Below are 20,612 nucleotides of genomic sequence, written 5' to 3'. Positions count from 1 at the left end.
AGCTATACAACAATATGCATATAAAAAACATAGTCCAGCAATGGAGGATAGAAACAAATGAATTTTTTTTACCTATCTATAAAAGACAAATCGGTAAAACCTCCAATATGGAAAATGCAACAACTTAAGTTAGAAAACTCGGATTTAGGTGAAACAAATTTTCCTGTAAAGAGGATGACAAGGGATACCCCAAAAAGAGTGAAAAACTTAAGAACAAGTGGGTTAGATTTTTATATGGATTTTAGAGTGAAACCTCTCAATACGAGAAACCGAGAAAAACTCAAATATCGAAAATGCAACAAGTGATTCATGCGGAATCCATGTTCGATGATCTAGAGTTTGCTATGGAAATAACCACAAGCTCTAAATCACCACATGGATAAGATCCAAATAACAACCAACAAAGATGATGCAAGGATTGAAAGTTTGAGCTCTCCGAAGGATACGATCGATTTACTCACTCGAGATCCTTCTTGATAGTACGTCAACTAAACTATAAACCGGTCTCCAACTACACCATGATACCGGTAGGAAAGAAACCCTATCAAGATAAACCTTAACCTTGCACATTCCACTTGAGCTCGATGATGACGATCTTGACCGTAACAAGATGGAACACATTTCTTAACTGTGCTTGCTTGACGAAGTCTTGTGGATTGCTCCCCCATAATCCACCATGGGAGAGGTTCTTCTTCGACACATCTTCACATATCCATGATCACCATATGGATGGCAAGCTTTAAGCATATGATCTCTTCGAGTTCGCTTATCTTGAACTTGCACATCATTTCTGCATTCTTCATCATGTTGATGTCTAGAAGTTAAACTTGAGGGCTCACTTCATCTTCATCTTCAAGACATTCTTGACACTTGATATTCTTCATCAATTTATTCTTATTGCAACCTTGAAGCCAACCTGTGGTTCAAGCATCGCCTATGGACAACTCCTACAAATATAACTTAATGCAAACATTAGTCCAGAGGGATTGTCATCAATTACCAAAACCACACATGGGGGCTCCATGCACTTTAAATCTCCCCCATTTTGGTAATTGATGATAATCTCTTTGAGAGGGTTTATATGTGGAATTTAAGTAACAAACAAGTTGAATAGATAGAGCAAACTCCCCCATAATATATGCACGTGTGAATGAACTTGAATTTCATTGCATACATTGGCATTCAAAACCTAGCAGAGTTTCCTCTAAATATTCAACTATGCAAAGCAACAAGATGCAATGCAAGAAACACATAAGATTAAGAACTGTTATCACCAGAATTTGACCGAGTCAGAGGTGGGCCGCGATCGAGATGGACGTGAAGAATCTATATGGAAGAAATACGTGAATCGGCCTTACATGCAAAGTTGGGCTAAATTGCCCGTGTGTCTGTAACATATTAGATCGCATCTTAGTTTAGAAGTTAGAGTTTTACCCGTGCATGGTTTAGTGCACGCCCACATTAGAAAGTCCCCTGGACTATAGATATGTATCTAGGGTTTATGGAATAAACAACAACCAACGTTCACCCCAAACAAATCTCGGCGCATCGCCAACTCCTTCGTCTCGAGGGTTTCTACCGGTAAGCACCATGCTGCCTAGATCGCATCTTGCGATCTAGGCAGCGTAATGCTGTTGACTGCCAAAACCCACCGGCGGGCAGCGGCCTTGTCAACACCGTAGAGCCGGGAAGAGCCTAGAGCTGCGGCTGGCTGAGACCCCTCCGAGCGACGGCCCGCAATGCTCTTCTGGTCACACGCGGCGATGCGAAGTGCAAGGGCGTGCCACCCGACCTATACCCGGTCGAGAAGGTGATGGGGATGCCTCGCTTAGTTTCCCGCAGGGCATACATGTAAACGTTAAATACGAGCCTCGATCGGCTCTCGAGTTATCTCGTGAATCGGCTCAAAGAGCCGATCCACCCATGATTCGTACGGGGTGCACGAATACTTGGTGGTCCTGCTTGATCAAGATAAAGCTAATTAGATCTACGACGATTTAGGGTTTTCACCGCATAATCGGATCATCCTACTCCAGGTTGGGCCTCGCGGCCACGCACGGTGCTCGTAAGCCGATCCTAAACAAGGCCTAAAAACCAACATGAAGTTGATCCTCGGAACATCCTGTTTAGGACTTGCGAACGCCACCCTACGTGCCACCTGGATCCTCCCCCTTTGTAAGGCCTAACTATTGCAGATATTAAACTAATCCTTGTAGAACAAGGAGCAATCGTAACGGATCAGATCTACTAAATAATGATCAAGCGGGTGCCGCCCCCACACCTGAGATAGGTGTGAGGGCGGCTAGATATGCAAGGGTTGCACTACGTAAGCATGCTTAAACGAAGAACAATGCTAACCCTAACACATCTAATGATAACTACGTTGCTCGCCATCAAAAGCGCTTCAGTACGAGCAACGCATGAACAACGTGGGGCTTGTGCTGCCTAGATCGCAAGATGCGATCTAGGCAGCATGTCGCTTACCCGATAGAAACCCTCGAGACGAAGGAGTTGGCGATGCGCCGAGATTGGTTTGTTTGGGGTTGAACGTGAGTTGTTGTTTATTCCATAAACCCTAGGTACATATTTATAGTCCAGGGACTTTCTAATGTGGGCGTGCACCAAACCGTGCACGAGTAAGATTCTACTTTCTAAACTAAAATGCGATCTAATATTTTACGGATACAAGGGCAATTAAACCCAACTTGGTATAACGAGCCGATTCACGTAATCCTCCATGTATATTTCTTTAAGCCCATCCCGATTGCGGCCCACCTCCGACTTGGTCAAATTCTGGTGATAACACATGCCCCTCTGGTTTTGGAAATGACATTTCCAAAATCATTACGCTTTCTTTCGTCGGGTCATGTCATGGCGGAAGCGGAGCTGCCGCGGAATCCCCATCATGATGCCTTGCCCCTTCCACTTCTCCACGTGGCCGTAAAATTTTCCCGTTGGGCAACACCTCCTCGGAAACCGCCGTGGCATTGAATCTCTCCCATATCCCCTTTATTTAACCGTTCTAAACAGTTTGCGTCCCCTTCGTCCTTCTCGCATCAGCACCAAAAACCCTCAGTGCCGCCATGTCTTCTTCCTCTTCCTCCGAGTTTTCCTACGGGTCCGACTCCTCCCGCGAGACGCCGCCAGAAATTCGTGCCCCGGAAGACTGGGACGAGGAGAGCCATGCCTCCTCCATTTGGTCTGAGGACGACAAGTCCTTGACCAGCGGGGACGAAGATCTCCAGTTCCTTGCCGATGGGGAACTGGAGCCCAAAAGCGAGGACGACCGGCTCTCCCGGGACGGCTGCCCCACCTCCGAAGAAGAGGGAGAAGAAGACGACGACGACGACGACTCCCTCGAGGGCTACCCGCCGCCGAAGCGCCTCCGCATGTGGTGGGACGACGACAGCAGCGACGACGAAGACGGGGATGAAGCCCCCGTGGAGGGCTACGGGAGTAGCGACGAGGAGCCCATCGGCAGCAGTGCCGATGAGAGTTCTGAGGACGACGATGAGGGCAGTGACGGCCCGTAGATTAGGATCTAATAGTATAGGCCTAGCAGTAGTAGATTGGTCAATAGACCCTTCTTTTGTTCTTCCCTCCTTAAGCAATCGGCTTCCCATTGTAAAAAATCCCCATATTAATGAAGAATTCCTTTGGCTTGATTTCGCCGATTTCTTTCATGCTGAGTTTGTCGACTGTTGGCCTAATCCATGCTTAGTGACTGATGGTACCGCATCAGTTTCATGATAATCTGCGAGACGGGCCAATTCAGACATCCCTCCAAGCTAGCTGGCTTCTGCCGATGACGATGACACAGCCGATCCTGGCAAGCTGGCGACTTGATCTTTGAGCAAGTGACTTTAAAAGAGCCCTGGAACTGTCTTGGATGCTCAAACTGGTGACTCTGTAACAGAACACCGCTCTCTAAACCAGTTGTGTCGCAGGGCTAGCCGATCCCACCTAAATCGGCTCCCTAGAGCAATGACTTTTAGGGCGAGCTGCCCCCCAAGCCTTAGTGAAGGCGAACCAGACACACGTGCCGACATTAGCCTTTACTCATGACGTACCCCCAAGCAGAGAACCTTCAAGGTGAGCTGCCCCCCGAGTTTCTTCAGTTCTTGCCGGCCAGATCGGCTCCTCTCCTTTGGTGGATCTGATGCGACTCATCCTTGACCTGATCCGCACGCCCAGGCTGCTCCTGACATTGTTCTTGAAGAGAGGATCTGAGCTTCCAAACTACTCCATTGAGGAGTTCCTTCATAAAACATCTCCCTTTGTGCTCCATTGACCCTCTGATCGTAATAGTTACTCCTCTTGAGTCGATGGCCACACATCGGCTTCCACATCCTTAAGTCGATGCCTGCTGCATCGGCTGTGATCGAAAATTTTCGAATTTTCATATATATATATTTTTTACGGCCGACCTGTGCATCGGCCCCCATATTCCAATACCCATCACCAGAAGATGAGATGCTTCCGTTGCATATCCTCGTATTTTATCTACACAGGTGCCCCCGAGCCGATTCTGTCAAGAGAATTGATGGTATCGGCTCTGTTGGATAACATGCTGAACCCAGGCAGAATGGTGGGTGAGGATAATTTTGGCCAATTGCTGGAATCGGCCTCCACGTTGCTTGCTCGGTGAAGGTTTTGTAAGTTCCCTTCATAAATTTTTGGGGCCGATCACAAGGATCAGCCTTGCCCGATTTGCTCATTGGTTTGATCTTGCTATTCGGTTAGGCTGGATAAAACCAACCCAACCTCTGACTTGATGCGCTTGCTCGTCGTCCACCTTGAGTGCACCGTAGAGTCGTGGAGCACTAAGCTCGTCGGCAAGACGAGTACCATGTTTGTGCCAGCCCGATGTCTCATCATCGGCTTTCCTCTGTTTGGGGCGCCACTCCATTTTCCGTGGACGACCCTCTTCATCCAGGGTTCGCTGAACCTTTGCAGCCGGATCAGGTCGTGCCTTCCTTAGCGTATGCAGGTATAACCTCTCGGCTTCCTCCAGGCCGCGCAATCGCTGAACCCTGCGCTTTTGGGAACGGCTGAGTCCGTCAGGGCACCACCTTGGCCGGTGGTACTGTCTTCTTCTACTTCTCCCTCGTCTTCCGAATCCTCAAGATCTGCCCAACGAGGTGACTCGGCGCGTTTGCTTTGTGGCGGGAGAGGCCCTAGGCGCTCGAACACGGACACGTTGGCTGCCTCCTTCTTCTTCTTGTTGCATTCCGGGCAATTGCCGATTGTGGGCAATCGGCTCATTCCCGAATCCCAGCAGTGTCTGAAGAAGGGGCAGTCCCAGTGTCTGGCGTTGTCATCTTGCTCCCTTGATGTTTCCGTGGCACAGCGCTCGTGCTCCTCCTCATCGCGATCCTGCCGACGATGTCTTCTGGCTTCTCTAGCCAGACGATCTCCTCCATCATCATAATTGGACCGTCGGCGTTGGTCATACTGACTCACATATTTGTTGAGGAGGTGATCGAGAGAGAGGCCGTTGATATCTTATGTTCTTCACCTCTCCCTCCGTGACGTAGCGCTTGCCATCATGACGGAGCCGATCGCGTGGAGCGGCCTCCTCTGTATCCTTGCTATGAGAGCAGCTGCCCTCATCTCCATCTTTGCCGAGTGGTTCCCGGGTCCTACCATGTTGATGCTGAACGAGGGACCTGGCCGGCAACCCTCGGGGTAGGTGACTTCCACCATGTTAACGGCGGGGAAGGGTTGGGTGTCGACCTTCATGGCGTACTGGTTGAAAATTAGCCGCCCCTTCTCTATCGCCGCTTGGATGTGCCGACGCCACACCCTGCGGTCGTTGGTGGCATGGGAGAGCGAGTTGTGGAATTTGCGATACGGCTTTCCGTTCAGCTCTTTCGCCGTGGGGAACTTGAGACCTTCGAGAATCGTCAACTGTTTCTCCTTGAGCAGGAGGTCGAAGATTTGTTCAGTCTTGGTCACGTCAAAATCAAATCCCCCGGGCGGCCCCGGTGGCTTTACCCATTTGCGGGACACGGGGGTTCCTCCCCGAGTCCACTCGCCACTCGCTACTTCTTGGTCTCCCGCGAGCACTTCATCTTCCTCTCGTATCGACCATGACTACCGCACGCTTGAACTTGTCTTGGTACAGGTCCGGGTGGCGCTGTTCATATGCTGATAGTTTCGAACCATGTGCGCCGCCGAGGGATAATCTGCTTGGGAGGCCATGTCCTTGAGCCGTGTTGCAAGGCCTGCTACCGCCAACTCGATCGCTTCCTTTTCGGTTATACGAACCGAATAACATCGGTTCCTAAGATTCCTGAAGCGCTGGATGTACTCTGTCACCGTTTCCCCGCGCTTCTGACGTAGTTGTGCTAGATCGGCAATGCCAGACTCGGAAGCTTCTGAATGGTATTGCATATGGAACTGTTCTTCCAATTGCTTCCAAGACTGGATGGAGTTTGCTGGCAAAGAGGTGTACCATCCAAAAGCCGATCCCGTGAGGGACCGTGAAAAGAGCCTCACGCGTAGCTGATCCGACACCGAAGCCGGTCCTAGTTGAGCCAAATATCGGCCGACGTGCTCGATGGAGCTGGAGCCATCCGATCCACTGAATTTGGAGAAGTCGTGGAGCCGATATTTAGGTGGCAGCGGGATCATCTCGTAATCGTCGGGGTACGGCTTGGAATAGCCGATCGCCCTTCTTTTCGGCACCATGCCGAACTGGTCTCTCGGCATGGTACCGATCTGATCCGCTGTGCTGGCCGTAGGAGTTGCACTCGAAGATTCGCCGGGGTGGCGTACTTAGCCAGCCATGTTTGCTTTTCCAGCTCTGAGCCAACTGCAGGAGCTGGGCTCGGGAGTTTCGTCGGTGTGGCGTACTTAGTTAGCCACGTCTGCTTCTCAAGCTCTGTTGCTGACGTTCCTCCTGTCAACGCCGGAGTCCCCGATGTTGTGGCCTGGTTTGTGAGTGCCCAAGCACACAATCCGGCACATACGTGCACGCGTATCCTTGAGGGATCTCCTTAGGCGCCTCGGTCAAGAACCGGTAGTCACTAGGGTCACCACCAATCTTGTAGACGAGGAATGCCGGTGTAGTCGGCACTTCAGCCAGGTGCCGCCAACGCATATGGCAGCGGCGGACGGGACCGGAATGGCAACTCTCCTTGATGAGTCCCGAGAGCTGGTCCCGACGGCGAGTACCGGTGGCTCATGATCTCCTGGATTACGCGCGAGCGACACGCTCCAACACGTTGACCAAGTTTTCGGAGTGGCGATGTAGCGAGTGAGCCACCAAGTAGTTGATCTCCTGCCGCAGGCCCCGGTGCGTTCCTCCGAGGGGCAGAGAGATCTATCCCATCGAGTGCACCTTGAGGTGAGAATCCCTTCCATCTGATGCCATGGGAACGGGTTCTCTAAAAGGAGCCGATGAGGTCGGCTTCGAGGGTGGCCTTGATCTCGTTGTATTGCTTCTTGAGCTCGTCAGGCAGCTCCTCGTAGGTGACTGGCGTGCCGTCCGCCATCTCAGATGTAGATGGCGATGTGGTTGATGTAGACGTTCGTCCCACCGGGCGTGCCAGAATGTGTTGACTGCCAAAACCCACCGGCGGGCAGCGGCCTTGTCAACACCGTAGAGCCGGGAAGAGCCTAGAGCTGCGGCTGGCTGAGACCCCTCCGAGCGACGGCCCGCAATGCTCTTCTGGTCACACGCGGCGATGCGAAGTGCAAGGGCGTGCCACCTGACCTATACCTGGTCGTGGAAGGTGATGGGGATGCCTCGCTTAGTTTCCTGCAGGGCATACATGTAAACGTTAAATACGAGCCTCGATCGGCTCTCAGGTTATCCCGTGAATCGGCTCAAAGAGCCGATCCACCCATGATTCGTACGGGGTGCACGAATACTTGGTGGTCCTGCTTGATCAAGATAAAGCTAATTAGATCTACGACGATTTAGGGTTTTCACCGCATAATCGGATCATCCTACTCCGAGTTGGGCCTCGCGGCCACGCACGGTGCTCGTAAGCCGATCCTAAACAAGGCCTAAAAACCAACATGAAGTTGATCCTCGGAACATCCTGTTTAGGACTTGCGAACGCCACCCTACGTGCCACCGGATCCTCCCCCTTTGTAAGGCCTAACTATTGCGGATATTAAACTAATCCTTGTAGAACAAGGAGCAATCGTAACGGATCTGATCTACTAAATAATGATCAAGCGGGTGCCGCCCCACACCTGAGATAGGTGTGAGGGCGGCTAGATATGCAAGGGTTGCACTACGTAAGCATGCTTAAACGAAGAACAATGCTAACCCTAACACATCTAATGATAACTACGTTGCTCGCCATCAAAAGCGCTTCGATACGAGCAACGCATGAACAACGTGGGGCTTGTGCTGCCTAGATCGCAAGATGCGATCTAGGCAGCATGTCGCTACCTGATAGAAACCCTCGAGACGAAGGAGTTGGCGATGCGCCGAGATTGGTTTGTTTGGGGTTGAACGTGAGTTGTTGTTTATTCCATAAACCCTAGGTACATATTTATAGTCCAGGGGACTTTCTAATGTGGGCGTGCACCAAACCGTGCACGAGTAAGATTCTACTTTCTAAACTAAAATACGATCTAATATTTTACAGATACAAGGGCAATTAAACCCAACTTGGTATAACAGGCCGATTCACGTAATCCTCCATGTATATTTCTTTAAGCCCATCCTGATTGCGGCCCACCTCTGACTTGGTCAAATTCTGGTGATAACAAATGCCTATCCCCGTTGTTCATGCGTTGCTCGTGCTGAAGCCTTTTTGATGGCGAGCAACGTAGTTATCTTAGACATGTTAGGGTTAGCATTGTTCTTCGTATCATATGCTATCGTAGTGCAACCCTTGCATGTCTAGCCGCCCTTACACCTATCTTAGGTGTAGGGGCGGCACCCGCTTGATCATAGTTTAGTAGATCTGATCCGTTACGGTTGCTCCTTGTTTCATCAAGGATTAGTTTAACATCCGCAATAGTTAGGCCTTACAAAGGGTTGGAGGATCCAGCGGCGTGTAGGGTGGCGTTTGCTAGCCCTAGAAAGGACGTTCCGAGGATCAACCTCGTGTTGGTTTTTAGGCCCTGTCTAGGATCGGCTTACGGTCACCGTGCGCGAGCGCGAGGCCCAATCGTGAGTAGGATGATCCGATTATGCGGTGAAAACCCTAAATCGTCGTAGATCTTATTAGCTTCATCTTGATCAAGCAGGACCACCATATATTCGGACACCCCGTCTGAATCATGGGTGGATCGGCTCTTTGAGCCGATTCACAGGGTAACCTGAGAGCCGATCGAGGCTCGTATTTAACGTTTACGTGTGTGCCCTGCAGGAAACTAAGCGAGGCATCATCCACACCTTCCTGGCCAGGTATAGGTCAGGTGGCACGCCCTTGTGATAAGCATCGGACGTGCGACCAGGAGGCTTTGCGGGCCGTCGCTCTGAGGGACTGGGGCCAGCCGCAGCCCTAGTTGTTCCCGGCTCTACCGTGTGGACCGTCTCTGCCCGCCAGGGGGTTTCTGACGTCAACAAGAACAAAGCAAAGACATAACAAAATTCCCTTAAACCCTCCAAACTTCTCCCCCATTGGCACCAATTGCCGAAATGGGTGAAACTTTTTGAAGGCCAATATAGCGAGAGTTCCTCCATACCGTGTGCATTTCACATAATTTGAGTGGAATCAAATGCACGTATCCAATGACGAATATTCGGAAGGAATCACACTATAGAGAGGATCAAAGATTACAAAAAGATAATAAAGTCAAGAAGCTTCAACAAATAAAGCAAGCAACCAAATGAACCACAAAGAAGATACCAAAAGACTGATAGATATTATGATAAGATCAAGAAGATTGCTCTAAATAATATGAGGAAGCTCCACAAGGTTTGTGCACAAAACTAGACACTTTGCATTGGAGTATAAAGTGCACAAACATGGAATCATGACTCTCATAATATCATTCAAAACAAAAGATGCCAAGTAAATTAAACTCTAATGATCAGCACAAAATAGTGCTTTAAATAAAATAAGAAAGCTCTCCAAGGTATATGCATAAATTAACATGTTGCATTTGAATACAATATGCATAACATGGAATCCTCACTCCCTCATTACTATTAAAAACACAAACATTTGCAATAGATCATAGATAGAAAATTAAGCTTAACGCTTGCAACAAACAAATGGTTGAGAAATAAGTAAGAGGCACCATAATAAAAGGCTCAACCAAGAGGATATGTGAAAGGCATGACAAAGCATATTATGAGACTATTACAAGGATGAGCAAATAGCATCATCATAGTATTCAATGAATTATATTACTTAGAATGTCCAATCAACACACAATAAATAAATAAGATATCAAATGGAGATGTATCATTTCTTATGTGTATAAATTTCTCTAAGTGGACAAAATCACGAAGATGTTTATCCACAAACAAACATGTACACACAAAATAGGGGATGAAGCCCGGTGATCACATGTATACGTGAGCATGCGGTTCCTACTCGACACGTGTCTCATGTGTATTTTGCAAAATTCATCAAAATTCATGTCTGATAATTTTTCTAACAACTAGATTACATAACAAAACTACATCTCAAAATATTTTAAAATTTAAGTTTTCTTCGAAACTAAAAAGGTGATCCACGGGGAAGGGGTGGCGATGCGCCACAGGTAAGTGGGGATCAAAATCGCCACCCCAGCCCACATATACCCGTGGTGCACCACAAATATACCCGTGGCACGCTAATATGAGGTGTGTCATGGCTAATAGTGGCCACCCTGCTAGCCCAACCTAGGAGTACTCGTGGCACACCATCCACCATTTCCGTGTGCCATAGGTAAGCAACATACATATAGCTCTTTTTCTATTAGTTTGATTGTGTGGATGTTATCACATAGTGTGTCTTTTGATTGACGTTTCGTGCTTGTAATGGCTTGAATTGTTTTACTACATTCGTCTAAAAATAGGTGTCTCAATTTTATTTAGATACGAATATATTTTAGTTAGGGATACATTTATATCTAGATAAAGTTAAAACACCTAGATTTAGATGGAGGGAGTATATGCTAGAATTTTGGTGGAAGTAGATCTTCGCCCCATAGCGTAGAGGAGATTCAGCACTTACTGGAAAGGGGTAGCCCGGGTAGACAAACATTTTCTTATTGGTGTCACAATCTCCTTCTTTTTCATTTACCTCCGATGTTGTAGTGAACAATATATTTTCGCTATGCATTTAATGGAGATGGGTTAGCCCGGTTAGACAAACCTCTCTATCGAAATATCGTGACGAGCTAGTCGTTGCTGCTTCCGACAATCCAACAAAGTGTATGGTATGTTTGTTAAGTGGAAGACACCAATATTTTATAAATTACACATGAAGAAACAGACCAAATCATCTTCAAAAAAAAAGTGCATTCAAGCAAGGATTGCCTATCATTGGCCAGAAAAAGGTTTAGGAATGAATTTACCAAACCGTCCGCAACTTCAGGAACTGGGGAGTGGTGCTGGACGTGTGAAGGAGTTGGAGGACATACTACGTAGATGTGGAATCTCCATTTGAAACATAAAAGATGCAACTAGGGGCTGAGGTACGAGAAAGCGCAACAAGATCGAGGCGTCGGCCCCATATTCTCATCATCATTTTGATGCACCTTTTGGTCATGAAGTAATGGCAAATATACTCCGCATAGACAAGCCCAATGCTTATTAGCATACAGAAAAGGGCACATGTACAATTTGGGAATTTTGCATGGCTTACTACACTGATCACTTCATAACGATGATCTCTCACAATGTTCATCCAAATGATCCTCTCGCCACCTAGATTCTAGAAGATCTGTGCCACCTAGATCCCAGTAGATCCTCTCGTGCTGACGCGACTTCTGCCGGCCTCGTGGCCGTTCGTGTTTGGCTCGAACTCGTGCTTCGAGGCCATGGCGGCGGAAGCTCGAGCATGCATGGGGAGTGGGAGTGGGGGCTGGACTGAATAGGGACAGTCCGGCTCCTAGTCCACATTTATTAAGACTCGCGGGAGCCGACAAGTAGGAAATCACAACAACATACGTGGGAAATGGCAAGCTCATAGACAAATGAGTGGCAAATGTATAGAGAGGCTCAGTGCTTATATACAGAAAGGGGCACATGTTCAATTTGGGAAATGTTCATGGCTTAGTACTACACAGATCACTTCATAATGATAATTCTCTCACAATGCTCACCTAAATGAACTCTCAGAATAGTTAGTAGCCCACTCTAAGGTTCTTCCAAGTTAACCTATAATTCTCCCTTTGTTGCCTGACTAGTTGATCTTCATGAATTTTCTGTGCAACAGCTGCACCATGTCACCTGCGTTCTTGGGGTCGAACTGGCACCGGTAGAAGCTGCACGCAAAAGCAAAACCATTCCCAACGACAAAAGATCAGAGCATGCATTGTCAACGTTTCACTTGTGAAAAAAACAGGGGAAGCTTTGAGATGCACCTTCCGTTGGTGCCGATGATGAGAATGGTGTTGTTATTTTTCGGCTCGAACGCCACCGAGTACTTGACGCCTTCGGGGAGCCGGAACTGAGCTAGCGACCACTCTGAACTGAAGTAGCTCGGCAAGTAGCCTGCACAACAAAATGTCGCATGTAGTAGAAAACATCTTAAATTAGCAGATTTTCAGAAACAAGATTGGCACCGGGGCGCGAGCGAGGGTCGTCAGTCATGTACCTTTCAAGAATGACATCGATGAGCCCTTGCTGGCTTTTGCCGGCGCAGGCGGAGATTCTGCTGGTGGTGCCGCCGGAGCAGCTTGGTCGCCTTCCTCGGGTGCCTTCAATTTTTGTTCAGCCTCAGATTCTGGCGTAGTAGAGCTCTTGAGGTCTGCTGAGTCGGCGACCCTGAAGACGTGCACCGTTGCCTTGTCGCTGGAGACGGCTAGCCATTTGGAGTCCGGGGAGAAGACGATGCAGTGGATGTCTGCTCTGTCCGTGCCTCTCCTGAGCTGCAACAAGTAAACAAAAAAAATACGATTGAACATAGTATTTCACATAGTGCAAAGGACGCAAAACTAGACCTTAAATTCAGTTTCACAGTGTACCGTTGTCAGGAACAAAAAACATTGAATTGAGGAGCTCCCCGTGTACAAATTTCGTAGTAGTTGGTTATTATTTCAACTGCTTGGCGGTGATCTAGCTAAACGCGCGCGGCACCTACCTCTCCGATCAGCCTACCGTCAGTGGCGCGAAACACGCGCACGATGGTTCCCCTGACGCTAGCCGTGGCGACGAGCCCCCCGTCCGGCGACATGGCCACGGCATTGATGCGTGAGACATGGGCGGCGCGTATGACCAGGGGCACGAACTCCCCCGCCACCCACCTCTCCACACGCAGCTCACCGAGCTCAGCACCAGGGCACGCGAACGCGAACGGCGCGCCGCCGTCGGGCTCCGCCGGCCCCGACGACGTCACGGCGCAGATGCCGCGAGGATTGTCCACCGTATCGACGGCGCGCATCATCCCGTGATTCTTGTCCCGGCCCGGCGCCGCGCCAATCTGCCCCGGACCGAACACGCACAGCCGCCTGTCGTAGACCACGACGGTCCAGTCGCGGTGGACGCGCACGGCGCGCACGTCGCCGCCGGTCTGCATCTCCTTCTCGCCGTACTGCCAGTGGTAGTTCAGGAAGCCCGGCTTCCAGCGCCTCGCGAAGAAGGTGCTGGTGTTAGTGGTAGAGTAGCAAACGATGGCGCAGGTCGACTCGTTCCGGGCGAGCATGTCGCCGGCGGCGGAGACGATGGTCCTCGTGGGGGTTTTCTCCTGGTAGAGGCCCCGTAGCTGGAAGGTGTCGCAGCAGATCCACTGGGCAGCCGAGGGGCCGGCGATGACGATGCAGGACCCGTCGGAGCTGAAGGAGAGGTGGGTGAGAGGAGATGGCGGAGGAGGGGTAGGTCTGATCCTTTCCCCGGCATCGTCAGAGGCCATGGAGCCAGGGTTTCTAGGGAGGTTTTCCATAGTGGACGTCATACATGGCAACTAACCTAGGAGATTAGGTTTTATACTACTGCGGTTTAACCCGCAAATATTGTTATCCCAAAAATTTCAAAAGTACATATATTCCTGTAACGGAAAACAGCAACAAGAAATACTTTAAACGTAACGAACCTCTTGTAGCTTGGAACCGTCATCGGCGCTGAAGATGCGCACGAGCGTGCCCTTGCTGCCGGCCGTGGCGAGCAGACGGCCGTCGCCGGACAGCGCGATGCACGCCAAGCTGGAATCGTGCGCGTGCACGTCGACGGTATCGGGACAGCCGCTCCGGCACACCTGCACGGCGCCCTTCTCCTCCCGCGGCAGCGCGTAGACGAGCGTCGCCTGGTCGGTCGCCAGCGCGCACAGCCCCAGCGGGTTAGGCCCCGTCTTCCTCTCCTCCTTATCCTGGGGATCTCCGTTGGCGTTGACAACCAGCACCGCCTTCTTCTCGCCGGCGACGAGCATGTGGTCGCCGAGAAGGCGGACCCCGCCCACGGCGCCGAGGCCGGGCGTCTTCGTGGCGACCGAAGTGTGTCTCTGTTTCTGTCCGCGACGCCGTTGACAACCAGCGCCGTCGCCTTCTTCGCGCCGCCACTCCATAAAGCGGACCCCGTAGACGTCGGCGGCGCCCTCGGTGTCGTTCGGGCTCCGGATCACGGCGGCCAGGTTGGACTCCGTGAGCAGCTCGGCGCAGGTCACCTCGTCGCCGGTGCCGTTGCGTCTGCAGTAGACGAGCTCGAGCAACTTGTCGCAGGAGAAGACGCGCAGCCCGGTGCCCGTGCACGCGACGAGGTGGGAGGCGTCGCTGCTGAAGGCGACGTGGGCAAGCTGACCTTTGGTGGCCACCGCCGCGGAGAGGGACGCCATGGTCGTCGATCCAAGTGTGGAAAGCTGTACTCGATCGACGCGCGCGTCCCGGCCGTGTGATATAAATCGCACGGGCAAGTTCGTAACCGTGTCCAACCTGGACATGCATGCTCGCTTGCATGTTTGGAACCGGCCGGGTCGGTGACGAACCAGACTCCGCCTCGATCGGCACCGGCCGATGGCCGTGCTGCTCCTGTTGGTGCCGTCATGTACGTACGTGGGCCACCAACAGCTTCTATGGCTACCGGCGGGCCCAACATCTAAATGGTGGGTGTGCACATATACAGCCCATCAAATATCACAAATCCCAAGTTTTTCCATATTTTTGGATGGATGCATATTGTGGGAAACCCTAAATGTAGTCCGAGCTAATATGGCTCCTGTTTTTTTAAAATTCAAATTTGTGATTTTAAAGTTTCAAAATATTCCGAAAAAATACTATCCGTGATATAATACAACTCTATCAATGTGCGCCAAGATCTATCCTGGTACCAGTTGCGCCAAGATCGCCTGCCGGCGGCGGCAACACGCAAAGCTTTGATTTGATGGGATGTCTCGGTAGCAGCTGATGGCACGGCTTCCGCTGATCTTCGTCGCCGCACCAAGGGATTATTAGTCAAGGATTCAGGTACGTACACCCGTACAGGATAAAATATATAAGGTATTGGTAGCTGACCTAGTTCCCCTTTTCTTTTTTGCTTCAGTTCATGTATTCTCTAATTGGAAAACAAAGATACAACGTACAATATATTTTTCCACGAAAGTTGTTTCTATTTCGAATCTGACCTAGTGCTGGGAATTTGAATCAAGTCGGTGGTGAATGTGGTGATAGTAGCGCTATATTTGAACTTGAGTAGGCGTTGGCTTTTCGCAAACATTGTTAGTAACTTGATATTTAAGCATTGTCTAAACTTGATATTGTGTATTACACATGTGATCGTCGCTGCTCGCCCCCCCTATGCCCAAATCCCGGCTCCGCCCCTGGCTATGCACGTTCCGGAACCATGATTTGGCTTCGAGATCTTATGTGTTTCAACTCTAGCCTACCCTAACTTGTTTGGGACTGAAAGGCTTGGTTGTTGTTGTTGTTGTTGTTGTTGTTGTTGTGGTAGAGTACATGTCCATCATTGTCTACCTCTAGAATGTTTTTCACATTTTTTTAAAAAATATGAAATGCCAATTTCGAATTTTTGAAAAAATGGGTTTCATGTAGCCCGAGCTCCAAGATGACACACTCTGAATGTTGTTCTATTTGTGAATTATAAATTTATACCTAGGTGCCGTAAGCTTATGACGAAAAGAAGGGTGCACATTTGTACACCAATCTCCTTAGTTGGCTGGGTCCATAATTGTGGCTAAACCCTAAACCTCAACCAACGTTACTCACACAAAAGCAGAAACATATTAGGTAATAAAGGGTCCTCCTATTTTATTTTACCTAATTGCGTGCGTTATGGATCTCTCGATAACTAACCTTATAGAGGCCCGCGGGAAAAAAAAACTAACAGCCGAGTGGGCCGAACTATATAGGGTAGAATTGTGCGCTCCATGTCAAGGGTCCCACCGCACCTTCCTCGTCTATTTCCCCGATTTCCATCGACGAACCAGCGATGCGCCGCCTGGCTCCTCCCACGGCGACCACTCTGCCCCTGCTCCGCCCCCATGCTCCTCCCGGCGAGCGCCTCCTGCTCCATCCGGCGGTCGCGCCGCTACAGCTCCTCCCCCGCGCGCGTCCCCTGCTCCTCCTAGCGAGTGTGCTGCTCTGCTCCTCCATCCAGCGAGCGCGTCGCCCTGCACCTCCATCCGGGGAGCGCGCCTCTACAGCTCCGCCCTCAGCGCGCGTCCCCTGCTTCTCCCATCGAGCGTGTCGCCCTTCTCCTCCCCCGGTGAGCGCGCCGCCCAGATCCTCCCCTGGCGCGCGTCCCCTGCTCCTCCCAGCGAGTGTGGCGTCCTTGCTCCTCCCCTGGCGAGCGCGCCACTACAACTCCTCCACTAGCGAGTTCACCCTTTTGCTCCCCATGACACCATCCAGCTGCAAGCTCCCCCGCTCCTGACGAGCTTGTTGTTGATGCCGGTGATGTCGCCGGTGTGGGAGTTACTGGTGAAGATGGCCAAGGATATGTGGGGTGGGAATACGGTAAATGTTTTATTTTTGTTAGTTTTATTGTTAATTATGGTTGTAAATATATTGTTGATTTATTGTAAATATTTTTGGCATGAGAATTGTTGTTTTCTGGTTAAACTTGTTGCTGGCTATTTTTGTAAACACCCAAATTATTTATTGTTTTCATTATTAATTATTATTGTAAATATGTTGCTAATTTGTTGTAAAGATAGTTTTTTCCTATTAAAATTGTTGCCGACTATTATTGTAAACACCCAAATAAAAAATGTTAGTTTTGTTGTTAATTTATTTTTGTATATGTATTTGTGATTTGTTGTACGTGCTTAAATCAACATTTTTTTGCTGTTGTAATTGCTTACGACTTTCATTAAAATAGTTGGTGATTTTTGTTGTAATTAAGTCGGTAGAAAATTAATTATTACTTGACCACTTTGCATTTTTTTGCAAACATATGGATTTTTTGTTGTAATAGTCTACGGTTTTTGAAGAAATTGTTGGCATCTTTTGTTGCAAATCAAGCTACAACAAAAAAAAGTGTTTATTTAAGCACTTTATTGAGTATTACTTTTTTTATAAATTTCTAAATTTTTTGTTGTAATCATATATTTTTTGTATACCAGGAGATTTCTTTTGTTGCAATACCATCTGACGTATGGGCGAATCATTGTGGTGGCATTTTGTTGTAAATTTCGGCAAGGACTAGGCTAAAGAGTATACCTGTTCGGGTTTAACTGAAGAAGCTTGGACCGCGGGTTGATTTCGGAAAAACTAGGGGTCCAAATGAAAAACTGTGCCGCGGCTTTGTTCTGACCGCCAGAGCTCGATCGGATGGTGCGGACTGCGACCAATTTTCTGGCAGATATCAGCCGACCGACGGTCAGCACTGCCCTAAGCGAATAGGGGGGCTCGGAGAGAATTAATACGAAGGGATTAAGGGAAGAAGGCTAAGTGGTAGAGAGTGAGAGAGAGGATTGATCAGCAAGGTGAGAAGGTCAATGGAAACAACAGTGAGTGAAAATGGCGATTTATGTGGTCACAGAGGGTGCCCCACAACAGGTAATGTGTGTCTTGGCAGATAAGGCTTTGTTGGGGTGCAATTTCCCGCTTGGCAGTGTAACTAAATCGTGGAAGACAATAGTAGGTTGGAGAGAGGCATGATAAATTCTAAGAGTGGGAAAAAACGACGGAGGCATCAACGACATGAGAGAGGGAAGCATGTGACATACACTGGCACTCGATGCGGCTCTCACGGCTAATATTCTACATTGCGCGTCATGGTGCAATACAACCCTAGATCCATTTAAGAAAATGTTCCTCCATGGTTCTGAATCTTTTTATATTTTGTTCCTAGTTCTTGAAATCCAAACAATTGAAATTAAGGTCATAACACACAACCTATCTCATTTGCGAACATTGCTATGGGCGTAATGCAGGGAGATACTAGATAATATCCTCTCAGCAAAACACAAGTAGATGAAGATGGGCAACACGATCTTCTAATCCAAGGAGAGATTAAATAAAATCAATGGTAAAGAAAGAAGGCGCTATTTTCCCCCGAGAAGTGATGCACAGTCCTTGCATCAATCGATGCATTTGTTTCGTTAAAATTCCACTTGTTGAGTAGAGAAAATTTCTTGTCGCCGTCGCATCCATCATTACTCGGTAGCAGCATGCATGAAGTTCCTGTAGTATTTCAGCTCACGCATGGCGCCTCCTTTCACGGGGTCGAACTCGCACCGGTAGAAGCTGAAGGCATAGGGTCGTTGTGAGCATGTAACGGTAGGTACTTCAATTCTAAACAAAATGCATGAAAGACTGGCATATACACACACGCTCGTGTGAGTTTGTGTGTTAAGATGTCCAGCGAGATTCTACTCGCTTTTAGTTTATTTTTTTGATTTCTAGGTATGGCAAGGAGGGAGTAAGTTTTTCACGCACCTTGTGTCGACGCCTACGATGGTAATGGTGTTGGGGCTCTGCTGATCAAAGGCGATGGAGTACTTGGTGGCTTTACGAACTCTGAAATGGGCGAACGACCACTCTGAACTGAAATAGGTCGGTAGGTAGCCTGCAGAAGGTCGATAGATTCAGTGAGATTCAGAGATAAAAAAGTGTAGATAGATTGTTTGGCAGATTCAGAGGTTTCTGTAGGAGTACCTTTCAGGAAAGACAGGGATGAGCCCTGTTTTGCAGAAGGAGATGTCATCGGTGATGCGGGCAGGAGCACGAAATCGCCCCCGTCCTCCGGTGACGAGCTTGGTAGGTCCAAGTCGGCGAGCCTGAAAACGTGCACCGTCGTCTTGTCGCTGGTGACGGCCAGCCATTTAGAGTCCGGGGAGAAGGCAATGCAGTGGATGGTCGCTCTGTCAGTGCCTCTCCTTAGCTACAAGGTAGTCAATGTCACCAGAACGTGAATAAAACGAAGTTCTGGTGTACCACGACAAAGTAGAAAGTACTTTCACACTGCATACATACCTCTTGCAGCTTCGAACCATCGGCGGTGCTGAAGACGCGCACAAGCGTGCCCCGGGTGCCGGCGGTGGCGAGCAGCCGGCCGTCACGGGACAGCGCGATGCACGCCACGGCCGAGTCGTGCGCGCGCACGTCGACGCTACCGGGCGTGCGTCGCCGCCGGACCTGCACCTCGCCCAGCAGCTTCCGCGGCAGGGCGTAGGACACGAGCGACGACCCCGTGCCTTGCCCCTCCGTCGTCCCCGCCGCCATTGCGCACAGCCCCAGCGGGTTCGGCCCCGTCGTCACGTCCTTCTCCCTGCTGCCGCCGAAGTACAGCCTCGCCTTCTCCTCGCCGGCGACGAGCATGTACTCCCCTGCAGGCGGATCCCGCCCACGGTTCTATGGTGCGAGCTCGTGACCGAGGCGACCTTCCCCTCCTTGCACATGCCGTTCCAGAAGTCGATCGCGTCGTCTTCGTTCGGCCGACTCGTCACGACGGCCAGCTGCGACCGCGTGAGCAGCTCGGCGGAGGACACCATGCCGCCGGGCGAGGTGACCGTGGGGCCGGACCGGTGCATGACGCGCTCGAGCGGCTCGCAGGAGAAGACGTGGAACCCGGTTTCCGTGGCCGCCACGAAGTGCGTGCCGTGCTGGTTGAAGGCGACGTGGACCAGCGGATCCGGGGCCGCGGCGTCGGCTACGACTACTCCGGCCGCGGGCGCGGAGGAAGACGTAGACGCCATGATTCAGGATTATATTCCGATCGATTTCCTAATTAATCAGCAGCCCGCCGTCGACGACGTCCGCTGTCGTTACCTATCGACGATCCGTGGTAGGGCATAAATCTTCCCCTTGGAGATTCATTAACCTGGTAACCATGTCGAACTAGGACATGCATGTCCGGAGCGGACTACAATGTCAAGAATTTAGACTCGGTACCGGACTATCGGCGTACCGCAAGCTTACTTTTACTGGCTCATATATGGCCCATATGGCCCACGGATCTTTGTGGTTTGTGGACATGATTAGCATGTCCCATCAGGTCGGCGAGGGTAGAGACCGACCTTTAGGGCATCTCCAACCGAGCGACCCAAACGAACGCGATGGACCGTCAGATTTAGGCCGTTTGGGTGACCGAG

The 20,612-nt window shown here is 49.9% G+C and overlaps 1 pseudogene; it reads right to left on the bottom strand.

Annotated features, from left to right (window-relative positions):
- Window positions 1–18,674: 18,674 nt before the first annotated feature.
- On the bottom strand, window positions 18,675–20,216 carry LOC124673257 (annotated as a pseudogene).
- Between the last annotated feature and the right edge of the window lie 396 nt (window positions 20,217–20,612).

This window comes from Lolium rigidum, chromosome 7 (assembly GCF_022539505.1).
Source record: "Lolium rigidum isolate FL_2022 chromosome 7, APGP_CSIRO_Lrig_0.1, whole genome shotgun sequence".
NCBI lineage: Eukaryota > Viridiplantae > Streptophyta > Magnoliopsida > Poales > Poaceae > Lolium > Lolium rigidum.
Note: the sequence above shows the minus strand (reverse complement) of the source record. Positions and strands in the feature narration are given on the sequence as shown.